At 39.3% G+C, this 25,903-nt stretch overlaps 1 long non-coding RNA gene across 1 annotated transcript in view; it reads right to left on the minus strand.

The window, feature by feature from the left end:
* Nucleotides 1–1,246: 1,246 nt before the first annotated feature.
* LOC137638332 (uncharacterized) overlaps nt 1,247–25,903 on the minus strand; it is a 45,460-nt gene continuing 20,803 nt past the window's right edge. Inside the window, exons 2-3 of the long non-coding RNA XR_011044063.1 lie at nt 6,418–6,618; nt 1,247–1,671 (exon numbers count right to left, since the gene is read on the minus strand). This is a non-coding gene — a long non-coding RNA (uncharacterized lncRNA). The remainder of the gene's footprint in view (nt 1,672–6,417; nt 6,619–25,903) is intronic.

Consider the following 25,903-nt stretch of genomic DNA (forward strand, 5'->3'; position numbering starts at 1 on the left):
TTACCGACCCGATTTTTTTTTTCTTAATTTCCGAATCTCGTAAATTTAACAACGCTTTCAAGTTAAACATGTAAACTAGGCTATCCACATTTCACTTAGTTTAGTACTAAAACCATTAATTAATTTGACTAAAAATGAACGAATTGGTTTTAATAACATATTGCAGCTTTTTAGTTTTTGGGCAATTAACTATCTCAAAACGTTAAGGATGCAGACGAGTAAATAGCTATACTATTTTTTTTTTTTTTATGAATTATTGAATGAGTTCTTGAATGTCTCCAAAGTCTCCAAACAATTTTACACCTGATCTTCAAATCTACTTATTTACTACAAAGCTCATGTATCCTGTTAATTTGGTCAGACCCTAGTTTTCACGTTGCACAGGATTTAGATAGAATGTCACAGGTTGTAATTCACCTTTTTATAAAATGAGAAAAAGAATATCACAGGTTGTGTAATTCACTTTTTTTATGAAATGAGAAAAATAAGGTGTTAGTGTTTGAGCATGAACATTTCTGGTGAATGTGCATTTTTTTTTTATTTCAGGTTACAATACTAGTCCAGGCCTTTCAAGCTACAGTACAAGTGGATAATAACCATGTTAAAGGAATCAAGAAAATTTGTAAACAGCTTGCAATGGGGTTCCACAATTACCTTGATGATGAAAACTTTGCAATGGAATATTTTCAACAGCAAAAGATATGGATGTGATGTAATTACCCGTGTTCATTTGGTAAGTGAATGCTGTTGTCACTCAGAGGCAAGTTGCTGATCACACTTGAATAATTATAAAATAGCTTAGTAATTAATTTTGTAAAAGCTTAGTAATTAATTTTGTAATGAATAACTAGAATTGGTGATGTAAAGAAAAAGATCCTATTGGAAACACCTTATTAATGCTAAATTCTTGTGCATAATTCTGTGGTAATCTAGGTCTGGTGGTGACATTTCCTTTCTCATGGTAGGTTTCTGCCAGAACATCCTGTTTCCTCTGTCATATGTCTCATTAATAATGAAAAACTTCATAGTTTCTCTTCCCAAAACACCTGGGCTTTTCCTTATTTTATTTCCTTATTTTATTCTTTTAAACATTGTCTCTAATTTTTAATGATGGTAGGTTCTGTCACCTTGATCCGTTTGGTGGAGGAGTTTTTCCTACAGTTTCAGCTCTCTTCATTAAATAGTGGTTTTCTTCTGTTTTTAATAGTCACCTTTTTCTTCTTGTGTTAGGATTTCCTCGTATAACCATCTTCCCTAGTTAATCCCATTAGAAACAGGCTCTTCTATCCGAGTTGTATTCTAGTGGACATGATCCATTACACTTTTCATCCTTAACCTCCAGAAGAACCTTCTTAAGTCAGATGAAGTGATCAGGTGCTAAGTTTCTTCTCATGGTAACCTGTCGCCGTGGAATTGCAATTCTCTCTTCTTTGGTGACTCTTCCCTTTTGTTATTATTTACAGGCGAATGAGCTTTTATTTGTTTGATGGTGGAGTTGCGTAGAAGACTTACTAGCCACTTCCTTCATTCTTTACCGCCTCTCTATCTAGTCAAAAGTACTGTTTAATACATTGTTTATTTCTTCATGTGTGTGGTTTCATCCAGCATTGTTGTATAAATTCTTCATGTGTGTGTTGTGATGATTGTTCAAGTTCCCTCATTACACATTTTCTGAAAAAATAAAGATACAAATTAGTGTTCCATTTTCTATAAAATAAACTAAGACTGGTAGTGTTATGTAAAATTTTACTGATTTAATAAAATAACCATTACTAATAGTTTATTTTCATTAATAATTACCTCGAATAAACTATGGTTCTCATAATATTTCTGATGACACTTGATAAATTTGTTCTATACAGGAAATTAATATATATTGCATTTATTGAACAAGTTACGAAACCAATATTATCCCAATGTTTAACTTCTACATTACTTTGTGACAAGATGACAAAAATATAAAAGTCAAATTAATTACAAATTTGCAGCAATAGCAGCACCCAGTAAATTCACTCTAATAAGAAAACCAAAACTTCTAAGCAAAACAGTGTTCTTTATTACTAAAACACACGTTTTATTGGTGCAGGTCAAGGAGGGAATCTTGTAACAAAATTGATAAGCTACCTCATGTAACCTAAAAAAATAAGATAAATCCTTTTTGGAGAAAGTGGAGGCTGGACAGCCTCCATGTGGTTTTGGATGAATAACCCTCTAAATCAGTTGTCTTCATATATTGTGATCTCTGGGGTCCCAGGATCCATGCTCCTAGGTAACCTCATCCACATCCGAACTGTCGATTCTTTCATCTTGAAATTCTCAAATAAATCAATAAGTGATTGAACCCTAATTTTCGGTGGAATAGCTTATTGTAACATGCTATTATCATCCAAAAACATAGAATCCTTTGAGCAGGAAGCAGTAAACAAAAATCTCGATATTGTTGACAAGGTTCAAAATTATCCAGTAATCCAGGTACAAAATAACTCCATTGCCCAGGAACCTCAGCCATATCAAAATGGTAGCCATCATTCTGGTGAACACTAGAAGGCCATCCTGAGATCAAAACGCAGACCCTTGAACTAATAAATCTTTGACCCGGTCATGAGCAGAGGAATATTAAATTAAGAGTTTAAGTTAATCAAAAATATCTAATCTCATATTATTCCCAGGACAGTTGAGGGAGATTAAATTCTAAACTTTGTAAGAACTTACATATACTGATCATAATAAAGAAATCTAGAGATCTAGAACTCGGCTAGACCTTTTGACACCTTTGGAACTGGGAGTAACCAGTTATAAAATCCTTGGGAGAGATCTAACTCATACTCTATCACTTTCTTTGCTGGGATTTTATAATCTTGAATTTCAAAAGATGAGCTTTGACCGGATTATCAAAATAACTCAGAAAAGGAGTGGTTCCTTTAACACAGTAGGATTGGAGGCAGAGGAATTTGATAGACCCTCTTACCACAATAGGTCACAGGGTTAGGATAAAAGTTCCCCAAACCTGATGTTAAGTGAGAAAACCTACCCACTACCGGGAACCTCATGGAAGGACCATTGTTTGGATTTTCCATAAGACTGATCCTATTGCCACATCAACTAGGCCCTTTGGAGCTTTCACTCTAACAAAGGCCTGTCCATTTCAAAAAGACTCCTTGGAGGCACAGAAACAGCAACTACTGCATAGCAGGGAGAACATTAAGGCCTTAACAAAATCAACACCAATAGCATCACTGCATTCTGGAGACCACCTAAGTTATTATCTCATTGTCAATCTATTACATATGGAATCCATTAAAGAAGTAAATTTCTACTCATCGGACACCCAGCCGACCATTGAGGAGCCTAGTTATTCCTCTATATTCTCCAAAATAAGTCACCAACACTGCAAAAGCCTCCAGAGACCCATCTGTAGTTGCTCTCTCAAAAGAGGTTAATCATCTAATGCAGAAACCTCCGGAGACCCATCGGAAGTTGCTCTCTCAAAAGAGGTTAATCATCTAATGCAAAAGCCTCCAAGAACCCATCTAAAGTTACCCTCTCAAAAGAGGTTAATCTAATGCAGAAGCCTCTAGAGACCCATCTAAGGTTGCTCTCTCAAAAGAGGTTGATCCTCTTATGCAAAAGCCTCCAGAGACCAATCTAAAGTTGCCCTCTTAAAAGAGGTTAATCATCTAATGCAAAAGCCTCCAGAGACCCATCAGAAGTTGCTCTCTCAAAAGAGGTTAATCATCTAATGCAAAAGCCTCCAGAGACCCATCTAAAGTTGCCCTCTCAAAAGAGGTTAATCATCTAATGCAGAAGCCTCCAGAGACCCATCGGAAGTTGCTCTCTCAAAAGAGGTTAATCGTCTAATGCAGAAGCCTCCAGAGACCCATCTAAAGTTGCTCTCTCAAAAGAGGTTAATCATCTAATGCAGAAGCCTCAAGAGACCCATCGGAAGTTGCTCTTTCAAAAGAGGTTAATCATCTAATGCAAAAGCCTCCAGAGACCCATATAAAGTTGCCCTTTCTAAAGAGGTTAATCATCTAATGCAGAAGCAACCCATCGGAAGTTGCTCTCTCAAAAGAGGTTAATCATCTAATGCAGAAGCCTCCAGAGACCCATCGGAAGTTGCTCTCTCAAAAGAGGTTAATCATCTAATGCAAAAGCCTCCAGAGACCCATTAGAAGTTGCCCTCTCAAAAGATGTTAATCATCTAATGCAGAAGCCTCCAGAGACCCATCGGAAGTTGCTCTCTCAAAAGAGGTTAATCATCTAATGCAAAAACCTCCAGAGTCCCATCGGAAGTTGCTCTCTCAAAAGAGGTTAATCATCTAATGAAAAAGCCTCCAGAGACCCATCTAAAGTATCTTAAGATCAGTAAAAATATTATCATGGATCTGTCATATATAAACTATGAAGAGAGACTTATGTTAGCCTGTTTACATTAAAAATTCGCTGCAAGTTTGAACTGCTGAAGTTCCACCGATTCAATTGCCTGATTAGGAATATCATTTCACAATCTGGCCACAGCTATAATAAATCCTGAATACTGTGTATTGAGCGTTATGATGGAGAGGGCAAGACTTAGAATAAATTGCATACCTAGTACATGTGCTACGTAAAAGATAGTACAGTCTGGAAATATCTATATGCAAAGGATGGTCAGAATATGAAAAATCTTGCGTAACATTCATAAAGAACTAACTGAATGAGTGTGCAGTGCCAAAGTTTAATATCCAGATCAGGAATAAGAAATGTAATAGACAAAAGTTTTTGTCCAACAAATTAAGATGAGAGTCAGCAGCTAAAGACTTGACAGGAGAACATTACTTGAAACAGGGTAGAATGAAAGAAAGAAAAAACTTTTCTTCAGAATGCATGACACTGATCACTGAAAATATTAAGAGACTTTTTTCAAAAAGCCCATGTTTAGTGCGATTGAACACTAAATGTGCTTCTCAAAGTAGATTTACTACCTAGAAATATTCTCCCTTTCTCTACGGCCAGAATATCAACATCTAAGGCACCGACTCATTGTGCATACAAGACACCTCACAAGTTACATTGCGTAAAAAAAGATACCTTGCAAGTTACACTGTGTATAAAAGACACCTCGCAAGTTCAGGCTCATTTTAAAAATTTACCTGCATAGCTGAAAGTTGTCTGTTATGACCATCGTAATGTACGGCGTCCCAGAAAGGAACCATAGCTCCAGTCCTTGCCAGTGTACCTACATCACAACAAAACCCTCAACCAGCATTCAAGCTTTTGTCGTAAAACGATGCACAATGCACCTTTTAGGGAAGGCAATGACTGTTAGTAGAATGGCATCCCTTCCTTTCACACTTGGTGGCAGCTCCGATGAAACACAGGAATGTCCTACAAAAGCCAACTTCTTCAGGGTTATGTTGATGTAACCAAGCCACTATTTCTCGAGGGAATAAGCACCAAACTGGAATGCTGTCTAATAGGAGGAAGAATGTAGAATGCACATACAACTGTCGCCCAGTTAAAGTTATTAGGAAATACTGTGGCTGCAAAACCTCTCCTCTTCCTTAATAGCCGTTGAAAACAAAGTGGGAGCTCAGCACAGTAGCCTGTTGAGTGAGCGATGTTTCATTGCCACCCGGCAGTAACTATCACTACCTCGTTAGAAAGCTTTAACAATTGTACCCAGTTTCACTGAAAACATACTCTTATTACACGATAATGGTTTGTATTCATGTAAGAATAAATGTAAACCATGAGCTTTTCTATGATGGGGAAAATTTCTCTTCATGTCAAAGTTATGTACGAGGGGACCAAATGTTCTTCATATGTGGTTTAAGTTAAACAGACTTGTGAATTAAATAAACAATAAAGCATCAGCTAATACTATACATTTATTAGGCTTTTACCCAAACTCTTGCTAAGCAGCATCAACTTTAAATAATTTACACAGACAAACTATTTCCCACCCCTACTTATCTTGTTATTAATCCATACCCTCATACAAATTCACTTCCTACAGTGACTCACTGTAACTAAAAACCCTAATTAATCACAATAACAACATTACTGTACTACTGTATGTACTTAAACACATAATCTTTGCTTCCATCATACTACATAATGTATTAAGCTAAAACACAATCATGCTGGTCACCAAGAAATTACCAAGAAAGTAGCTAATTTAGAAACGGAATATTTGTTAATAATTTCAGCAAATCATATAGCTTAACAAAAACCACAGGTTAAACAGAAATTAATAGCAAAAAGTACTGTAGCTCCAAATTCCCCATGAAATAGAAATATATTCCTCATTAATTTATTACTGTAAAGAAGCAAACAAAACAGGCAATTTTGAATAAACATCTTGATAAACATTAAGTATCAAATACATGCTTTTTGAAATATTTGTATAAAAAACCAACTTCAACAAACACCTACCATTACTAATCGCCATATTTACCCGCTCTCTCCTGAGAAAGGGAATGCGGTAGTGATTGTATAATTATCAAGAACATTGGTTATGTCTTTCCAAAAAGATTCAGGAAAAGCATTTCTTTATGAAGAGAAAAAGTATCTTGGGCAAGTTTACTTCAGTTCGATAAAGGTTATTCTTCAGTACCATATTCTTGAGAAAATAACCTGGAATGAAAAGAAATAATATACAGCTTATTTGTATAAAAGCATAGTACTATACTGTACAGTATGAATACAAATGTGCATCACACAAATTCCACGAATATTTAAAGAAGCCCTTTTTATTAAATAATGTAACAACTTTTTTAAACATGCTTTCCATTTTAAGGGGCTAATTATGGAACCAATCTTAGCCATTACCCTCTTGACAAAAATATTTGATATCCATAAAATTATCAAACACAGTATTAATGACTTTTTGTTAACTTGATAACTGTTCATTATTCTTTCTGGTGACTTATAAATATTCACGCGTGTAGCATCCAATAAGTAATACTCTATCAAACAAAATTGGGTCTTAACTCCTGAAACACTGCTTTTACTTATTTCACAACAACAAGGAACCCACCAGGACACTATAAAGAATAAATCTGACATAGCTTGTTGATGATAAACGAGCTGCAGAAACTACTGTGCATGACCTAATATATTCTTGTTTAAATCCTTAAAAAATAAAAAATAAAAATATTATGGGATACTTGTGAAGCTCTAGAACAAAATAAGCCTAGATTAACATGTTAACCACAGAAAAACTAAGACCCAATATCACTTAAAGGAAAAGATGTTTCTATTGTTGGACATCTAACATACAGTAATTTATCAAAGACTCTATTAGAAGATTACCATGGTCTACTTCTAGCACAGGATCCTACAGCCTCTGGAAACAATGGGGAAATGTATAGAGTCTAGTATGGCAATCATACTACAGTACTAGCACAGGATGGGTGGGAATGCGAGATGTAAATTAATTAAAGAAGAAGGAGGACAAGGAAACTGGGAATCTGGACCTCCCTACGATCATAAATGGTTAGCAGTTAGAACATTACAGTATCAATGTCATCATCATCAGCCATTACTAGTCCACTGCAGAACAAAGGCCTCAGACATGTCCTTCCACTTACATCTGTTTAAGGTCTTTCCGTGCCAGTCCACACCCGGTAACTTTCTTAGTTCGTCAATCCATCGTCTTCTCTCTCTTTCTCAGCTTCTTTTACAATCCCTAAATGTTTAAAGGCTACTCATGAATGGCAGAGGCAAGGGACAGTGAAATTGCCCAACCAAGCAGGAGAATGCCCTACAGACTGACCACATATACATATGATCAGTGCCCCAGCCCCCTCTCCACCCAAGCTAGGATCAAGGAGGGCCAGGTAATGGCTGCTGATGACTCAGCAGATAGACCTATAGGATCCACCAAATTCCCATACTTACCTCATAAGGATGGCGAGGTTGCAGCGACCAAAGAAACTAAAGAGTCTGAGCGGGACTCGAAGCCCAGTCTGGCATTCACCAGTCAAGGACGTTACCACATCGGCCACCATAACCCTAGGTACTCATTCTGTTATTCATACCCGTATATAGCAACAAGGGCTTCTATTACAATGAGTGCCCTTCTGGTGAAGAGAAAAGTCTTGGGACAAACTGTCAAATGAAAAATAGGCTCATTTGGAGCTCACTAGTATAATCACTAATAAATCTTAAAAAATTTGAAGTGTTCAATTATAAAAGTTTAAAAAATATACCCTCTCAAAAATTGTCTTCCTTATATTGTAAAATACTGTATGTAGACCAGCGGAGATCTCACAATTACTAAAGCTAACTGTTTTAGAATACATTTTGTCCAAGGAGAAATATCTTTAAAGCAGTCTATGGCAGTTTATCTAAAATCCCACCATAGAGAGAGAAATTATTCAAATCCATAAAATACCTTGAAATCTTACATGGTCTTTCACACCAAAGTCTGAATACAGCACAGAAAATTCTCCGAGAATATTCCCAATTTTAATAATGTTAGATGGACAGTCTTTGAAATATCATGAAAAAAGAGAGCACCAACAGCATTTCGTCAAGCAATTTAACACAGCAATTATTTGCTTCACTAAATGTATTGGCATGCTACTGTATTAAGCACACATTTGAGTATGAGTTGTTTTCAGATGTATTTAAATGGATTAACTGAATACATCTTAATAGTTTTTAAGTTTTATTCTATAAAACAACAGAGTTAAACATCTCCATCACTGGAGGAAGCTGTGTTGGTCCAGATGACCAATTCTGGTGAAGTTTAGATATGAACTGAATAAATTATCGATATCACAGATATCGTATGCTTGGTTTACTTTAGCCACATGACGAAATCGGAAGACACCTGCATCCGGTGACGTCACAAACTTTCACACGAGGAGACAATGTGTTGACGTTAAGAAAGAATGTCAATTTGCCGAGGTTTGCATAGGTTTGCATTATAGGTCCTGTTTACAATTTGAATGACTACAGCAAATCCCAGGGTTAGCTCTTCCAACCAACATGACATATTACGTCATTTGTTTTAAACATGTAATATTAACTATTCTAATCATTACATAAGCTCGGCCAGCTATCTCAATTTTTTTTTACAAAAATTTAACAACAAGCCGAAACATGGTTATTAGGTGTGACTGGACATACGTATTATTCTTTGTTTAACTTTAGCCATAATCAACTGAGGACAAATGTCCAAATAGGCACATTAAAAAATAATAACAATAATGCATACAAAAAAGATATTACCAAAGCAAAAAGAAAAATGCATGATAAAACCAAGATCATATATATGGTACATTGCTAGCAAATGATTACATGGTACCAAAAAACAAAATAAATTCTGACTTACATATGATTCGGTAACTTGATAAAGAATAATTGTTACCTTTGTCAGAAACAAGATACTCAATTTTTAGTGCACAAACACGAATTCCTGGTACGTACACGTACCACGGTTTCGTACATATATATATATATATATATATATATATATATATATATATATATATATATATATATATATATATATATATATATATATATATATATATATATATATATATATATATATATATATATATATATATATATATATATATATATATATATAGGGCTGATATATTTTATTAGATGCCCATAGATTCTGTTATATATTTTATTATTATTATTTTTTTTCTCTCTTTTCTTTTTTTAACATTCCGGCTTATATATTTTTATTAGATGCCGAGAGAAAAAATTATTTATATCCTTTTTTATTTTATTTATTTTTTAAATGTTGTTTTAAATGTATTTTTAACAATGCAAATGTAGAGAATTTCTTTAATTACATATTACTAGCGTACTAATCAGCTTTTCATACAAACATCTTCCCGACAAATTACTCCCTTAGCGAATGAGGTGGCCACTCAAACAGCTTTGAACTGGATTAAATAAGGGGTATTGTCGGGGCTATGCAACTCATTCCTTTTTAGCCGCTTGCTGTGCCGTAACCTACGCCAAACAAGGATGTTCACGGCGATAAATATCACCACCGTGAAACACAAACCAGCCAGTAGTATGGGGTGAAGAATTTCTTTATAAGTCGGTGACAGGTGGTCCTTTTCGGTAAGTTTCATCAACCACTTTGTCACATGTCCGTTGTATGGGAGAGGAAGTGCTGGCATTGTAGAGGTCCACGTGAAGTTCGCGAAGTAGGCTCATTCTCTGATGATTGTCCGTAGACCAGTCACCATGGAATTCGGGTAAGTCCCTACACAATCATCTGCTGCGACGAAGATGTGTGTAAAGGACGTGGATCCGTCAGGGCATGATACATTGAAGCCGTCCTTGTCGTATCGTATCCACGAGCCATTATTCAGTCTGCAATTGAATTCTTTATTGTCAAAGGGATAAAGCCTATCCAGACAATTTTCACTTGTATGGGAGAGAGCACCGTCTAGCACTATACCTAACTCGCATGAATCTATTAAGTTTTTACGGAATTCAAATGAGTCAGCTGTACATATTTTTCTATCCATTGCGTCTGAACAGTGAGTTAATTGATTTAAGTCTTTAATGACCGTATATGTTTCCTTGTCTGGGGAAATCAATACGTGTCCTGTCAAACTGGATATTACTGGATTTGAGTGATTCGTCATGAAAGTCGGAAATGGTGATATCCTGTAAGATTGCCAGGCATCAGAAGAATCAAAGGGAATTGTAATCCTAATCTTGTTATTATCTACGTTTACTGTAATTAGGCTGTAATAAAATTCTAACCTATGTTCGTCTAACAAAGGAACATAGCCTAGTTTATCCCTTCCGTTCTTTAGAACTAATTTTAAGTAACGTATGGGCAACAAATGGGGCGACAATACACCTTTAGTTGCTAACGTGATAGCTTCTACATAATTCTTGGATTTCTCAATGAAATATGCAATTCTGTTATGTATGTGATCTATCTTTGAATCATAATACGTTAATGTTGCCAACAAATCCTGTACTTCCATAATTTGAACGATATTATCTGAATGTTCATTTAACAAACCCATAATTTTATTGATTGAAGCTAACTGATCCCTTAGTTCTGACATAATCAATTCATCTTTATGAGTCAAGAACTCAATTTTCTTATTTTGATTACTAATTTTAAGACGATTGGAAATTCCTAAACCTAAACTTGCAACAGACCCAAAGATGCTTAATGCAGCATAAATGAACGGATTCCGTCTTTCTTTATGTTCGTGTCCTACAGTCCACATCAAAAGGTCATAAGCCAAAGATCCTGTCTCGCCAGTCTTATTTTTCAAGTCATCAGATAGCATCTCTGCAACTTTTAATGTTGATCCAAGCAAACTCTTAGTAGTCAAATGAAAATGTCTTCTATGCAACTCATCCAATGATGCAGAAAACCTTGAAATGGCGGTTCTTAAGCTAGTGACATCATTCTCTTGAAGAAAAATTGCTTGCATATTCACTTCTACCATTACGTTACTTGACGTAATAAAAATGTCTTCTTGTCTTTCAACTATATTGCCATATTTAAAACATACATTTTTAGTCTTAGAACTCATCCCATACGAGAAAAATGTCTGAGCGAACAATATCCCTCCCAACAACAAAAGATTCATCTTGGAAACCTGTAACGAGAAAAAACATATGTAATTACTCCTGTACTAAAAAGAAAACTTTTAATCACACAAAACAGAACAGAATTTTCCCTCACTTCTTTTCCTCTCTTTTCTTTTTAATTTCTTATGTGAGCCAATGGTACTATTCTCTCATCCGTGGGTTGGGCTACGTTTTGAATTCTAAACCTATTGGCCGTTAATGTTTCCAAAATGTTAAATGGGCCTTCAAACTTAGGTGTTAGTTTATAGTTGAGCCCTTTTCTGACATTGATTTGAATATAGATGTTATCACCCACGGTATATGTTTTAGTTGGTTTCGCTATTTTATCATGATTCCTTTTCATTATGATTTGTGATTCTTCTAAATTCTTTCGAAGAATATCATATTGACTTATACTTGCATTTATACACTCTTTTAAAGGATTTGATAGATTAGTTGTAGGCGTTAATACATGGAAAGGTGTTCTAACTGGGGTACCATACAATGCTTCATGCGGTGACATTTTAATTGATATATGATATGAATGATTCAGAGTACTCAGTGCCGCCGGTATTGCAATATGCCAGTTGGGGTCTGATCCCCATAGTGTTACCCTCAATATATTTAATATCTTCCTATTTGCTCTTTCCACTAGCCCATTCGACTCTGGGTGATATATCATGGTATTAATCTTCTTTATGTTGAGGAATTCACACAATGAGGTAAGAAAGTGATTATTAAATTCACCACCCGAGTCTGAGATTATCATGTGTGGAATTCCATGTTTACAAATGTAACACTCGTAAAACTTCCTAGCGCATTCAATCGCAGTTTTAGTTTTAAGCGCTATTAGTTCTGTATATCGAGTTAAAGCATCTATAATTACTAAAAGGTGCTTATTTCCTCTGTCTGACTCGTAAAATCCTGTTAACAAATCTAAATGTATTCTTTCAAAGGGTTGATTGGGCACAGGATAAGCTCCTAGGCTGACAGGTGTTTTCGTATGCCCTTTGTTTTCCTGACATGTGCGACAATTAGCTATGTGTCTTTTTATATCTGTAAGCATTGTATGCCAATAAAACAATGATTTGGCTTTCTGTGACATTAATGAGAACCCAGGGTGTCCATGTATGGATTTGAATGCAACCAATTCAGGACAGTGGAAAAAAGTGAGATTGGTACTACTACCTGGTCGTTAGTTACATGTGGTGTATCGCGGGTTTTCCTTGTCACAGTCCTACACAGAATATTATCTTTGATTATATAATTCTGCTGCTTATACTTTTTATATTCCTTTTCTTTATGATTGCCTTTCAAAGCATTTATAATTGTTTCTATTTTCTGATCTTTTCTTTGCTCAGTCTGTAACAATTCAGCACTCCAGCCTAAATCTTCTTGTTCAGATATTGTTTTTACAATAGGCATGGATGTTGATATATTTATTAATTCAGCTAAAGGCTCCGTACAAGATGACACGGGGTTGCGTGATAATGCATCCGCAATGATATTTGCTTTCCCAGGTAAATACCCGATTCTTGCGCCAAAATCTTGAATGATCAAATGCCACCGAGTTCGTTTAGGGCTGTGATTGAAGCCTTTAAAGAACTCTGTTAGTGGTTTATGGTCAGTAAGAACCTTAACGGGATAACAGTAAATTATGAACTTAAAATTCACTAGCGAATTAACAATAGCTAGTCCTTCCTTGTCTATTACTGCATACTTACTTTCGGAAGTTCTCAATTTTCGAGAATAGAAAGCTATCGGGAAAAACTGTTTATCATATTGCTGAAGCAATACCCCTCCTACTCCTAAGTCTGAGGCGTCTGTTGCAATGAAGAATTCCTTACCGAAGTCAGGAAATTTTAAGATAGGAGAACTACACAGTTCATCTTTCAAAGTATTAAACACCTGTTGATGTTGCTCAGACCATATGAAATCTACGCCCTTCTTCGTAAGATTGATTGATTGATTGAAAGTTTTCTTAAGATCAGTTAAAGGAGCGGCTATTATTGAATCGTTGCGTATAAAACGCCTGTAATATCCACTACAACCCAGAAATTGCTGTATTCCCTTGACATTAGTAGGTATGGGAAAATTACGTATAGCCGACACCTTATCATGGACTACTTTAAGACCTTGGCTTGACACCATGAAACCCAAATATATTAATTCTGTTTTGAAAAATTCACACTTACTAATCTTTACCCTTAAGTTATGTTGTCTTAATCTCTGTAGTACTAGTTCTAACTTACGTAGATGTTCTTCTAAGGTGTTGGAAAAGATTACAAGATCATCCATATAGGCATGCAATATATCCCCTAACAAGTCTCCAAACACTATGTTAATCATTCTTGTAAATGTTATAGGAGCACAATGTAAACCAAAAGGCAAACGCAAAAATTCATAATGTCCCCTGGCTGTGCTGAAGGCTGTGTATGGGATACTATCTTCTTCTAATGATATCTGGTGAAAGCCTTTAAGTAAGTCCAAACTGGTAAAATATTTATTCTGACCTAACAAAGACAAAATATTGTCAGTACATGGCACTGGGAATCGATCAGGGATCGTTTCCTCGTTTAGACGACGAAAGTCGACGCAGATACGCCATGTTCGATCTTTTTTCGGTACAACTATTAAAGGAAAATTATAAGGGCTATTTGATTTTCTAATGACTCCTTCCTCTAACATTTTACCTACTTCATCATTTATTTCATTCTGGAATTTCATAGGGAGTCTGTACGAGGGTACATATATAATTTTTTTTCTTGTCCTTTAACCTTATTTGATGCTCGATCACATCTGTTTTTCCTAAGGATCCATCCGTAGTGGAAAAGACATCTTGATATTTAGTTAAAAGTTCAAAAAATTTTCTGCTGAATTTCTTCGTCTTGAATGTCCTTACTGATTTTATTTTTAATAGATCGCAAAAGGGATTCATCCGCAACTGATTGAGAGTGATTGATTTCAGCAACGGTAAGAATACGATGTTTATAAACTTCTACATCCAAGATGTGTTGATTTTTGTGAATTACTAAAGTGTTATTTAAATGATTACAGACTTCGATATTACATTGCTGATGTGAACCTACTGTATAAATAGCTTGTGTGACAGACAATCCGTTAGTTTTCAAAGTATCGGAAAGGATTAATATTTCAGATCCCGGTAGTGTTTTCTTTATTTGCACTATTAAATTCGAAGGTATGTTTGGTTCGATAGATTGCGTGCAAGATGATATTACGGGTGAACGAGAATTCTGCTGGGTTGCGTATATTATTTCTTTATTAGTGAGACAAGTTATTGGTTCTTCAACGTACGTTACGGTTACATTTGTCGTCTCCTTTTTATCCAAAACTGACTTTAAGGTATTAGAAGACTTATAGAATTTCCCTTTGATATACACGCCGTGCTTGGCAGGAGCTAAGATAATGTTTTGATTTCCCATAGATGGGTATCCTATAATTACAGCTGGATACATATTAATGTTTTTTACAACAACAAATGTATCGGCAAACGTGCGATTACCGACTCTGAACTGAAAATGAGTTATGCCTATGATGTTTAATTCATTATTTCCTATACCTGAAAGTCTAATTCCTGATTTTTCAATCGGAAAGTTCGGAAACAACAAATGATGCGTCTTCAAATCCATAATATTACGTGGACTACCAGAGTCAAAAAATAACGTAAAGGATTTGTGTTCTAAATTTACAGCATATAAGGTTGGCCGTAACTCATTTTGGCTTATTATTGTATGAATTCGTTGCAAATCTACGGGAGCATGCACTGTGTTACTTAATTCGGCCATGTGTTTCATAGGAAAATCTATTGTCTCACAATTATCTGATATAACATTAAATTGATTATTCAATACTATTGATGTTGACATGAATGACCTTGACCCAACATCACTCTCTTCCCCTCTAGAGTTAACTATGTGGTATTTGCTTTGCTCTGCACATTCTGAAAATTAGACTGACTTTGCGAGGTCTGGTTTGACGGCCCAGGCTCAGCGATATTTGAAGAAGTGTTTGTTTGTTTCGGACTCTGAACTGCATTGACATTTTGTTGTTTCTTATTGTTAAAATGAGGATTTTTCTTTTTATTTCCATATGGAACTGACTGTGGAATTGACTGTGTATTTCTAGGATATTGTTGTGTCTTACGCGTGTAACATTGACTATAAGAATGTGATGCTGTGTTGTGAACTGAGCAAAATTTCGTTCTACGGTCTGCGCTTATGTGACCTTGACGTTTGCAGTTGTAACACGTCACTCCCGCTACTGGACTGTTAATTACGTTCACTGTTTGTGGTTTTGTCTCATTCTTAGTAAAAACTTGAGTTAACACGGGATCGAGATCTGGACACTTGGACATGTGTTTCTTTATCTGTTTATATACATCCAATTCCGTACTTGCAGGCATTAACTTCTTATCAAAGCACCGCACTAAAGCTTCAGGCAACATAAGTGTCATGCAAGTTAAATACATTAATCATAAAAAATCTTTCACGGAGATGTTATCGTTAGTAACCCAAGTGGAATTACCTAAAATGTCCTGATATTCGTTAAGCCTATCAGCTATGAGAGCTGCTCTCTCAATAACATTAAGCCGATTCATAGTGGCTTGATTAAGTGTATTTCGTAACGTTAACACTACATCCAAGGCTTCCTCACCCCCATAGATCGCGCGTAACCTAACTTTGAAATCATCCCAAGTAACTGCTTCTTGAAATGAAACACCTCTTAAATACGCACTCGCATCCCCCTTAGAAAAATCTATAAAACTTTTAGCTTCTTGTAATTGTACAAAAGGATCTACGATTTGTTTGGCATTTAAATGGGCATCAACGGATGAAATCCATGACTCCACATTTTGTGGCAAGAACCCGTTGACCCGACCTTGAAAAGGAAGGATTGCTGACCTGGCATTTACAAGCGTCACAATTGGAGGAGGATTAGCCTGGCCTACACCACTAGGTCCAGGGGTAGGGCTGACAGGAGGAGCCATGACTGCTGTATTTTTTTTTTCTATCCCTTTGACCCCTTTCAATTCTATCAAAATATCTATATGAGTACAGACGCCCACTGCGTAAACGCATATGTATAATCAAATTCCCCCAACACTGTTACTAATCCCAAAACATTTCCCCCTAGAGTTTCTGAAAGAAAAAGGAATTAGCACAAAGAAAGAGAAATTCTAAATGAGAATTCGGAGTTTCTTATAACAAAGTTCAGGAATTCACTCACCCCAGTAATAATTGACTAACAACTTGTGATAACTACACTTCACTGCCCAAACTGAAATGAATACAAAATATTTGTACTTAGCTTATATATGAAGTCGACACGTCCTCTCTCTCTCTCTCTCTCTTGATGTTTTGTTAGCGATGTTGTTGTTGAATGTAGTTCTTCCTGGATATGTCTTGCAATTGTTGAATGCCAGTCCTTGGGTTTCCTAGGGTGTTGATTGAAGATTCAGGTTGTATACTAACATATGTTGATGTTAGTTTTTCCGTTGGACTTAGTCAAAATTGTAGATTCTTGTAGATAATGTTGAGTTCTTGAAGATCTTTCTCAGGTTTTACAGCTTTTATTTTGAAGTCTTGAAGATATTTCTCTGGTTTTACAGCTATTATTTTGAAGTCTTGAAGATTTTTCTCTAATTCTTAGAGTTTAACCGCTGTCTTAGAGTTTAATCGCTGCCACCATTTATTGGCGTGCTACTGTATTAAGCACACATTTGAGTATGAGTTGTTTTCAGATGTATTTAAATGGATTAACTGAATACATCTTAATAGTTTTTAAGTTTTATTCTATAAAACAACAGAGTTAAACATCTCCATCACTGGAGGAAGCTGTGTTGGTCCAGATGACCAATTCTGGTGAAGTTTAGATATGAACTGAATAAATTATCGATATCACAGATATCGTATGCTTGGTTTACTTTAGCCACATGACGAAATCGGAAGACACCTGCATCCGGTGACGTCACAAACTTTCACATGAGGAGACAATGTGTTGACGTTAAGAAAGAATGTCAATTTGCCGAGGTTTGCATAGGTTTGCATTATACGTCCTGTTTACAATTTGAATGACTACAGCAAATCCCAGGGTCAGCTCTTCCAACCAACATGACATATTACGTCATTTGTTTTAAACATGTAATATTAACTATTCTAATCATTACATAAGCTCGGCCAGCTATCTCAATTTTTTTTTACAAAAATTTAACAACAAGCCGAAACATGGTTATTAGGTGTGACTGGACGTACGTATTATTCTTTGTTTAACTTTAGCCATAATCAACTGAGGACGAATGTCCAAATAGGCACATTAAAAAATAATAACAATAATGCATACAAAAAAGATATTACCAAAGCAAAAAGAAAAATGCGTGATAAAACCAAGATCATATATATGGTACATTGCTAGCAAATGATTACATGGTACCAAAAAACAAAATAAATTCTGACTTACATATGATTCGGTAACTTGATAAAGAATAATTGTTACAAGGAAACTGGGAATCTGGACCTCCCTACGATCATAAATGGTTAGCAGTCAGAACATTACAGTATCAATGTCATCATCATCAGCCATTACTAGTCCACTGCAGAACAAAGGCCTCAGACATGTCCTTCCACTTACATCTGTTTAAGGTCTTTCCGTGCCAGTCCACACCCGGTAACTTTCTTAGTTCGTCAATCCATCGTCTTCTCTCTCTTTCTCAGCTTCTTTTACAAACCCTAAATGTTTAAAGGCTACTCATGAATGGCAGAGGCAAGGGACAGTGAAATTGCCCAACCAAGCAGGAGAATGCCCTACAGACTGACCACATATACATATGATCAGTGCCTCAGCCCCCTCTCCACCCAAGCTAGGATCAAGGAGGGCCAGGTAATGGCTGCTGATGACTCAGCAGATAGACCTATAGGATCCACCAAATTCCCATACTTACCTCATAAGGATGGCGAGGTTGCAGCGACCAAAGAAACTAAAGAGTCTGAGCGGGACTCGAAGCCCAGTCTAGCATTCACCAGTCAAGGACGTTACCACATCGGCCACCATAACCCTAGGTACTCACTCTGTTATTCATACCCGTAGATAGCAACAAGGGCTTCTATTACAATGAGTGCCCTTCTGGTGAAGAGAAAAGTCTTGGGACAAACTGTCAAATGAAAAATTGGCTCATTTGGAGCTCACTAGTATAATCACTAATAAATCTTAAAAAATTTGAAGTGTTCAATTATAAAAGTTTAAAAAATATACCCTCTCAAAAATTGTCTTCCTTATATTGTAAAATACTGTATGTAGACCAGCGGAGATCTCACAATTACTAAAGCTAACTGTTTTAGAATACATTTTGTCCAAGGAGAAATATCTTTAAAGCAGTCTATGGCAGTTTATCTAAAATCCCACCATAGAGAGAGAAATTATTCAAATCCATAAAATACCTTGAAATCTTACATGGTCTTTCACACCAAAGTCTGAATACAGCACAGAAAATTCTCCGAGAATATTCCCAATTTTGATAATGTTAGATGGACAGTCTTTGAAATATCATGAAAAAAGAAGAGCACCAACAGCATTTCGTCAAGCAATTTTACACAGCATTTATTTGCTTCACTAAATGTACTGTACTATACTATAAATATAGTGTATTTCTGTACTAGATATAAACATAAATGAAATGTTCATAGAAGGTAAGATTTTGCTTGACCGAAGTGTACTTTCAAAGAACACAATCTTCAGTGTCAAAATGTATGCAAGTCTAGGCCTGAAAGCACAAGATGGCCCTCAATTACCAACAGCAGCAAACATGTTAAATAAAATGATTTACAATAGGCCTTCATGTATTTAACATGTACAAAAGAAACTGAATATATCAAGCAATTGTAAGTATTTGATTCATGAATTTTGGCTATTTAGCCCAGCGCTGGGCCTGTAGACCATTCAGCACTTTAGTGAAACTGAGAAAAACCCTGCAATTACACTACTATGTCAAATTTAGAAGGGTTGGGTAGCAAGATGGAAGAAAGTTAGAATGGATGTAAAACATAATGAATAAAAAAAGAGCAGCTAGGGGCTGAAAGAATGCTGCAAAGATGTTAAAAGCCTACAGTGAACTGTGAGGTTCAGGGAAGTGACAGTATGGTTTTAGTAACTACCATGGAGAGTGTCAAAGTAATTGTGGGCAACCTCCCATAGGTAGTAAGAGAAAGATGGTTTACCTGCAACAAATGCCATGTTCAAAACATGGGCAAAAAGGTCTCTTCCACAAGGCATTGTATCATTTCCAAGCGAGATAAATACAATAATTTTGTAGCCTCGTGATAGTAAAAAGGAGGAGTTTTGGATATCACTTCTTTCTGTTTTTCGGTGCTAACTAAAAGATGTTGACACTTGGGAATAAGAGTCCTGTTCAGAGATCACTATCTCGATAGTTATCTAAAAAGTCCAGAGGAAGGAGGTAGAAAACTCTTGTACCTCAAGATAGGAACAGCAATAGCATATTAATTTTTCAACAAAAACTCAGGTTTGAAAGAAAACATGTGTACCCCATCTTTAAGAATGCAATACTTGATATAAGAAACGATACAGATCATAGCCTACTTTTCCTGAAAGCCTTGGTTAGATAGTAAGGTTTGCGGGTGAGTTCTTTCCAAAATAACAAATTTGGAAATAATTTGTATTTTTCCTAACACACAAACCTTGAGCTATTTATAGGGTATTACTTTCGGCAATGCTGAGAACCAGCCAAGACAATTTTAGTGAGGGATAATTATCCCATCCGCTAGTTAGTGGGAGGGGGAGGGGGTTGGGGTAGACTAGCTACCCCGCTCACTCACACCTGTCGGTTGAGTAACCACTTCTACTTTCTGGCAGGACTTCTAGGGGGACAGGGTGGCGGGCCAATTTGTATAAATAGCTCCGGGTTTGTATGTTAGGAAAAATACAAATTTTTTCCAAATTTGTTATTTGTTCCGACACAGATACAAACCTTCGCTATTTATAGGGTGACTTACTCTTAGGAGGGAGGAAGTTCTACCAACTGGCCTTAGTCATGACCCGTGGTTCCTTCTAATTGGTTTTGATCTAATTAGAAGGAACCCTACCCTCACTAAAATCAAAGTAGTTACAAGGTAACTCACTGATAGCGGCCTGCAGGAGCTTGTGTCAGAAAGACTCGAGGCTTGTCTTCACGTAGGAACTCGAGGATTCTAAGACATATCCAATACCCTCCCTCAAGAGGTATTGGTGACAAAGTATTCATTCATACCCAGGATGCACTGGGGAAATGATTCTTACCTGCAGAGGGGTGAGGTTAGCTATGCTTCGGTCTTGCGGAGCTATTTCCCCAGGGGGGGAGAAGGAGAAAGAAAGAAGTGAGCCAGACATTCTTTTCATTCACCCTAGACTAACCCGGGTAATCTCAGACCTCAACCCTCAGCTACTTGTCCATCAAGGAGCCTGAGGCATTAGATCACTTGTTGTGCGGCCACCACAGGACCAATGGAGAAGGTTTCCATGCTCCTCTGGGTTACGTCTTTCAGGTAGTGGGCTGTGACACTTCCACACGCTCGCTTGCAATATCTGTGCCACAGAAAAATTCTTCTTGAATGCCAGAGACATTGCAATGCCTCTGACGTCATGAGCTCTTGGTCAGTTGGACAGAGGAGGATCTGGATATAGAGCGTATTCAATTACTTTCCTTATCCAGGAGGAAATAGAATTCCTCGTGACCCTCCTCTTGACTGTCCCCGTGCTGACAAAAAGTGCTAGTACACGGGGGCGAGCTTTTGCTGTTCTTTTTAAGTAACACCTCAAACTCCTTACTCTACATAGTAACAGCTGGTCTGGATCTTCGGTTACAGAACGAAGACACACTATCCGAAATGGGCCGAACCTGGAGTCCAGCACACCCGCATTTTGAGTCTTAGCTACAAACTCAAGGAAGTAGTTGAGGATTACTTCCCCCAATCTCCTAGAATGGGAGACATCAGCAGATAGACCATGAAGTTTGCCGACTCTCTTGGCCGAGGCCAGAGCAAGCAGGAACATCGTCTTCCACGTGAGGTGGCGATATGAGGCCTGGCGTAGTGGTTCATAGGGGAAGCCCTTCAGAGACCTGAGGACCTGAACCACGTTCCAAGGGGGAGGTCTTAGCTCTGCCTGGAGACAAGTAAGCTCGTAACTGCGTATGAGCAAAAGAAAGTTCCAACAAGAAGGAAATATAGACTCATTTCAGTCTAAAGGCGAGACTCAAGGCTGAGTGGTAGCCTTTCATTGCCGAGACCGAGACAAGCATTTCTTCCCGAAAGTATACAAGAAACTCCACTATAGTTGGAACAGAGGCATCAAGGGGAGAGATTGCCCCTTCCACGACACCAAACACAGAAAACTGACCACTCCGCCTGGTAGACTGCCTCTGTGGATCTCCTGAGGTGTCCAGCCATTCTTTTCACAACCGGTTGCAAAAAGCCTCTCTGTGTGAGGAGGTGCTGGATAGTCTCCAGGCGTGAAGTCGAAGCGAGGCTACGGCTCTGTGGAAGATGTTGGCATGTGGTTGTTTGAGGAGGTCGTGCTGTGGAGGAAGCTCCCTTGGGATGTCCGTGAGGAGATGCAGAAGGTCCGGGAACCATTCTGCGTGATGCCATACCGGAGCTATGAGGATCATTTGCAAGTTGTTGCTTGCTCGTACCTGGTTGAGGACTTTTCTCACGAGACAGAACGGGGGAAACGCATAAGCGTCCAGGTTTATCCACCATTGTTGAAAAGCATCTTGCCAAAGAGTTTGGGAATCTGGGACTGGGGACCAGTACAACGAGAGCCTGAAATTCAGGGCTGTTGCGAACAGTTCCACAGTCGGGGAACACAACAAAGGGAGGACTTTGTTGGCTATCAGAGGATTCAAAGACCACTCAGTGCCAACTATCTGAGTCGCTCTGCTCAGCTTGTCTGCTAGCACATTCTGCTTGCCCATCTGAGTATCTTTACTGCAAGATGGTACAGCTGCTACGAAAAGGTACCGCCCTGTTTGCTTAGATAAGCTACTAACGTGGTGTTGTCGCTCATCAGCACCACAGAGTGCCCCGCCAGGACCTAGTGGAACTCTTGGAGAGCCAGAAAGGCTGCCCTCATCTCTAAGAGATTTATGTGCTGGTACCTTTTTGATTCGGACCATTGGCCGGAGATGTAATGGTGCAGCACATGAGCCCCTCACCCTTCTTTGGATGCATCCGAAAAAAGCATCAATTCCAGGGGAGAGATGAGAAGATCGACCACTTTGCAGAGGTTCGGCACCGCCAGCCACCACCTAAGGTCCGACTGTTCCTCTAGCCCTATGCGGACTAGGTGATCCTGGGAATCGGAGTGTTGGTTCTACTTGGATTTTAGTCGCCACTGGAGGGATCTCACCCTGAGGCAACTGTTGGGGACCAGTCTGGTCAGGGAAGAGAGGTGACCGAGAAGGCGCAGCCAAAACTGCGCCGGGAGCTCTTCCCGACTGAGGAAGACCTGTGCTATCTCCCTTAGTCTCTGAATCCTTTCGTTTGATGGAAACGCTTTGTGCCTTAGGGTGTCTATCGCATGCCTAGGTATACCAGTTCTTGAGAAGGGATCTGGAAGTAGTGCACATGAAGTCCTGTGGTCTTATCGCTTGTCTGACTGTGTTGGCCATCTTCATCCGGAAAGGTGTCTGTTCGACAAACCTGTTCAGGGCCGAGAGGTCGATGATTGGTCTCCAGCCTCCAGACGCCTTTTTCACAATAAAGAGTCGACTGTAGAAGCCTGGGGACCCGTCGAGGACCGCCCGGGGACCCGTCGAGGACCTCCTGGAGAGCGTCCTTCTCCAACATGGACTGGACTTCTGCCGTGAGGGCAAACTCCTGAGCGGATCCCTTCGCACAGGAGTTCAATGGAATCGGCACTCGAGTCAGTGGAGGGAGAAAGGGCGTGAATGGAATACGATACCCTGAACGAATCACCTCGACCGTCCAGGGTTCGGCCCCGTGGTGAAGCCACCTCTGCCAGTGGTTTTGCAGCCATTCCCCACAGGTTGGCAAATGGGAGGATTGCCTGTCTTACTGGGACCGGCCTCGGCCAGATCCCTTTTTACCCTTTCTCCACGAAAGAACTTTTTGCTGTGAAAGGCCTGCTTTGCATCCTTTTCACCCTGCTGTTTTGGGTCTACCCCATTTTGGCTGCGGGTTTTGCTGTGCTTTCCGTTGTGGCTGAGAGGGGTAAGGTCTAGCTGTTAAGACCTTTTGAATGAGGAAGTCCTGACTGGACTTCCTCCACCTCTCTGACACCCGCTCGACATCCTCGGGATGGAACAAAGAATTGCCCTCGAAAGGAGCATTTCTCAGACTCGCTATTTCGGCCTGAGGGAGATGTCTATAGAGCTTGCCTATGACGGTATCTCTCCTCTTCAGGATAGTGTTGGCCCAAAGGTTCACTACCTGATGGGAGAGGAACTCGATGGCCCGAGTGCCAGACAATAGAAAAGTCTCCAAAGACTTCCTGGAGGACTCCCGAGACAGGGCTTTAGACTGCATCAGTTGTCCTAAGGATTCTAACCAGAAATCCAGCCACGAAGTAGCCTGCATAGCGTACTTCGCCACCTTTTCCTGGTTTAGGATTTCAGAGGCCGAAAAGGAGACTGGAAGTCCCATAAGTTTCTCGAAGGAGGTGGCCTTCGAGAGTGCCTCTATAGAGTTGTCGAGAGGCAGTGTTGGAAGAGATTCCCCAAGGATCTCTTAGTACCTCCTCTGAAACACATACAGAGAAGGTAGGTGCTTGGAGGAAGAGTTGGAGCGGAGAGAAGAGGTGGAACCAGTTGCCTGGGACTATGCCTTCTGTTTGGCACTCTTCAACACCTTTGATCAGGGCAAAGCTGCACTGGTCCTATGAGGTTTCTGGGTGCCATAGAACTGGTCAAGGACCATTTCTTTTCCATCTGGAGGGGCTGCCTATGGATCTGGAAGTTCATTGATGGAACGGATGCAGGCTAGGACCTGCCAGAAGGCGTGTTCCGACTCCTTCCTCTCATCCTCTGTAAGCTTAGGACTAGCGGCTGCTGGCAGAGCGTCATCCTCGAGATCGCTCTGCCCTTCCACGTCTAAGCTCTCATCCATAGGAGCCCGGCGTGGGTTGAAGTCGTCAACTGAATAGACTGGGGATAGGGAGACTACTGGGGAGGTGTTTGCTTCCGGCTGCCTGGGAGGCAGTGAGGAAGGAAGCCTGGCCGAGGATTTGGGGATGGTGAACAAATCCTTCAGTTCCCTCCTACAAGGCTGGAAGTCCTCTGTCCCCAAGGGCCTAGAGGACTCTGTCGGCTTACGGGTGAAATGTAAGTCCAATGCTGTACGGGATGAATCCCGTCCGGTCGCAGGTCGTGCCTCCTTAGACACTATCTTGACCGGTAAAGAACGGAAGGAGTCTCTATAGTAAGTAACCCTATCCTCCTTGGGGGGGGGAGGAGGCAAAGGACGAATCCTTTTGCTTTCCCCATTTGGTCTGGCCTGTGGCGTCTTGAACTGCAGGGGGCTACCCTGAGGTTCATGCCTAATCTCCTCCAGAGGTCTTTTGTGAGGGGATGATCGACTCCCCTTGCCTGAAGGACCCACCTGTGAGGGAACTTCCGACCTCCTACTAGGATCGGAGGGAGGAGAGGACCCTGGGAAAAGAGGCGGCGACAAGGGAATCATAGGTGTATCACCTAAGGACTGGGAGCGGGGAACAACTCCCTTCATGGCTTGGTGCATTACACTGAATAAGGTGCTAAGCCACGGTGGGTAACGGGCTCCTGAGGAACTAGGGGGAAGGTCCTTAGAAAAGGACTGCTCCCCGGGTTTAGGTACCTGGGCAGGTTTCCTAACCCTCTTGTCTGATGGAGGCTTCCCTACAGGCAAGATAGGCACAGGCCTACCCTTAGGGATAGGGTCTGGGCTCGGTCGCCGTTGTCTCTGTTGAAGCCTAAGGGGCTCGAGAGACTGATTGTGAGCGCCAAGATGGTTGTGCGCTCTTGCGCCGAACTGTTGGTAGGCAGAAGGGAGCTCGTGCATGCCTTTCCTGATTGCGCGCACCTTTTTCACACTCCTCGAGCGCATGAGGTTGTTCGCGCACCTGGCGCGCACAAGGTTGATCGCGTGCATAGCGCGCAGTGTGGTGTTCACACGCAATAAGTTGTTCGCGCGCATGGCGCGCAACAGGATGTTCGCGCACATGGCGAGCAACAGGATGTTCGTAAATATGGCACGCCATGATCGCCATTTTGTTTGCGTGCGCCAATTTGGTTGTGCGTGCCAACTTGGTCGTGCGAGCGAGAGTTCTCATG

This window comes from Palaemon carinicauda, chromosome 3 (genome assembly GCF_036898095.1).
Source record: "Palaemon carinicauda isolate YSFRI2023 chromosome 3, ASM3689809v2, whole genome shotgun sequence".
Classification (NCBI taxonomy): Eukaryota; Metazoa; Arthropoda; class Malacostraca; order Decapoda; family Palaemonidae; genus Palaemon; species Palaemon carinicauda.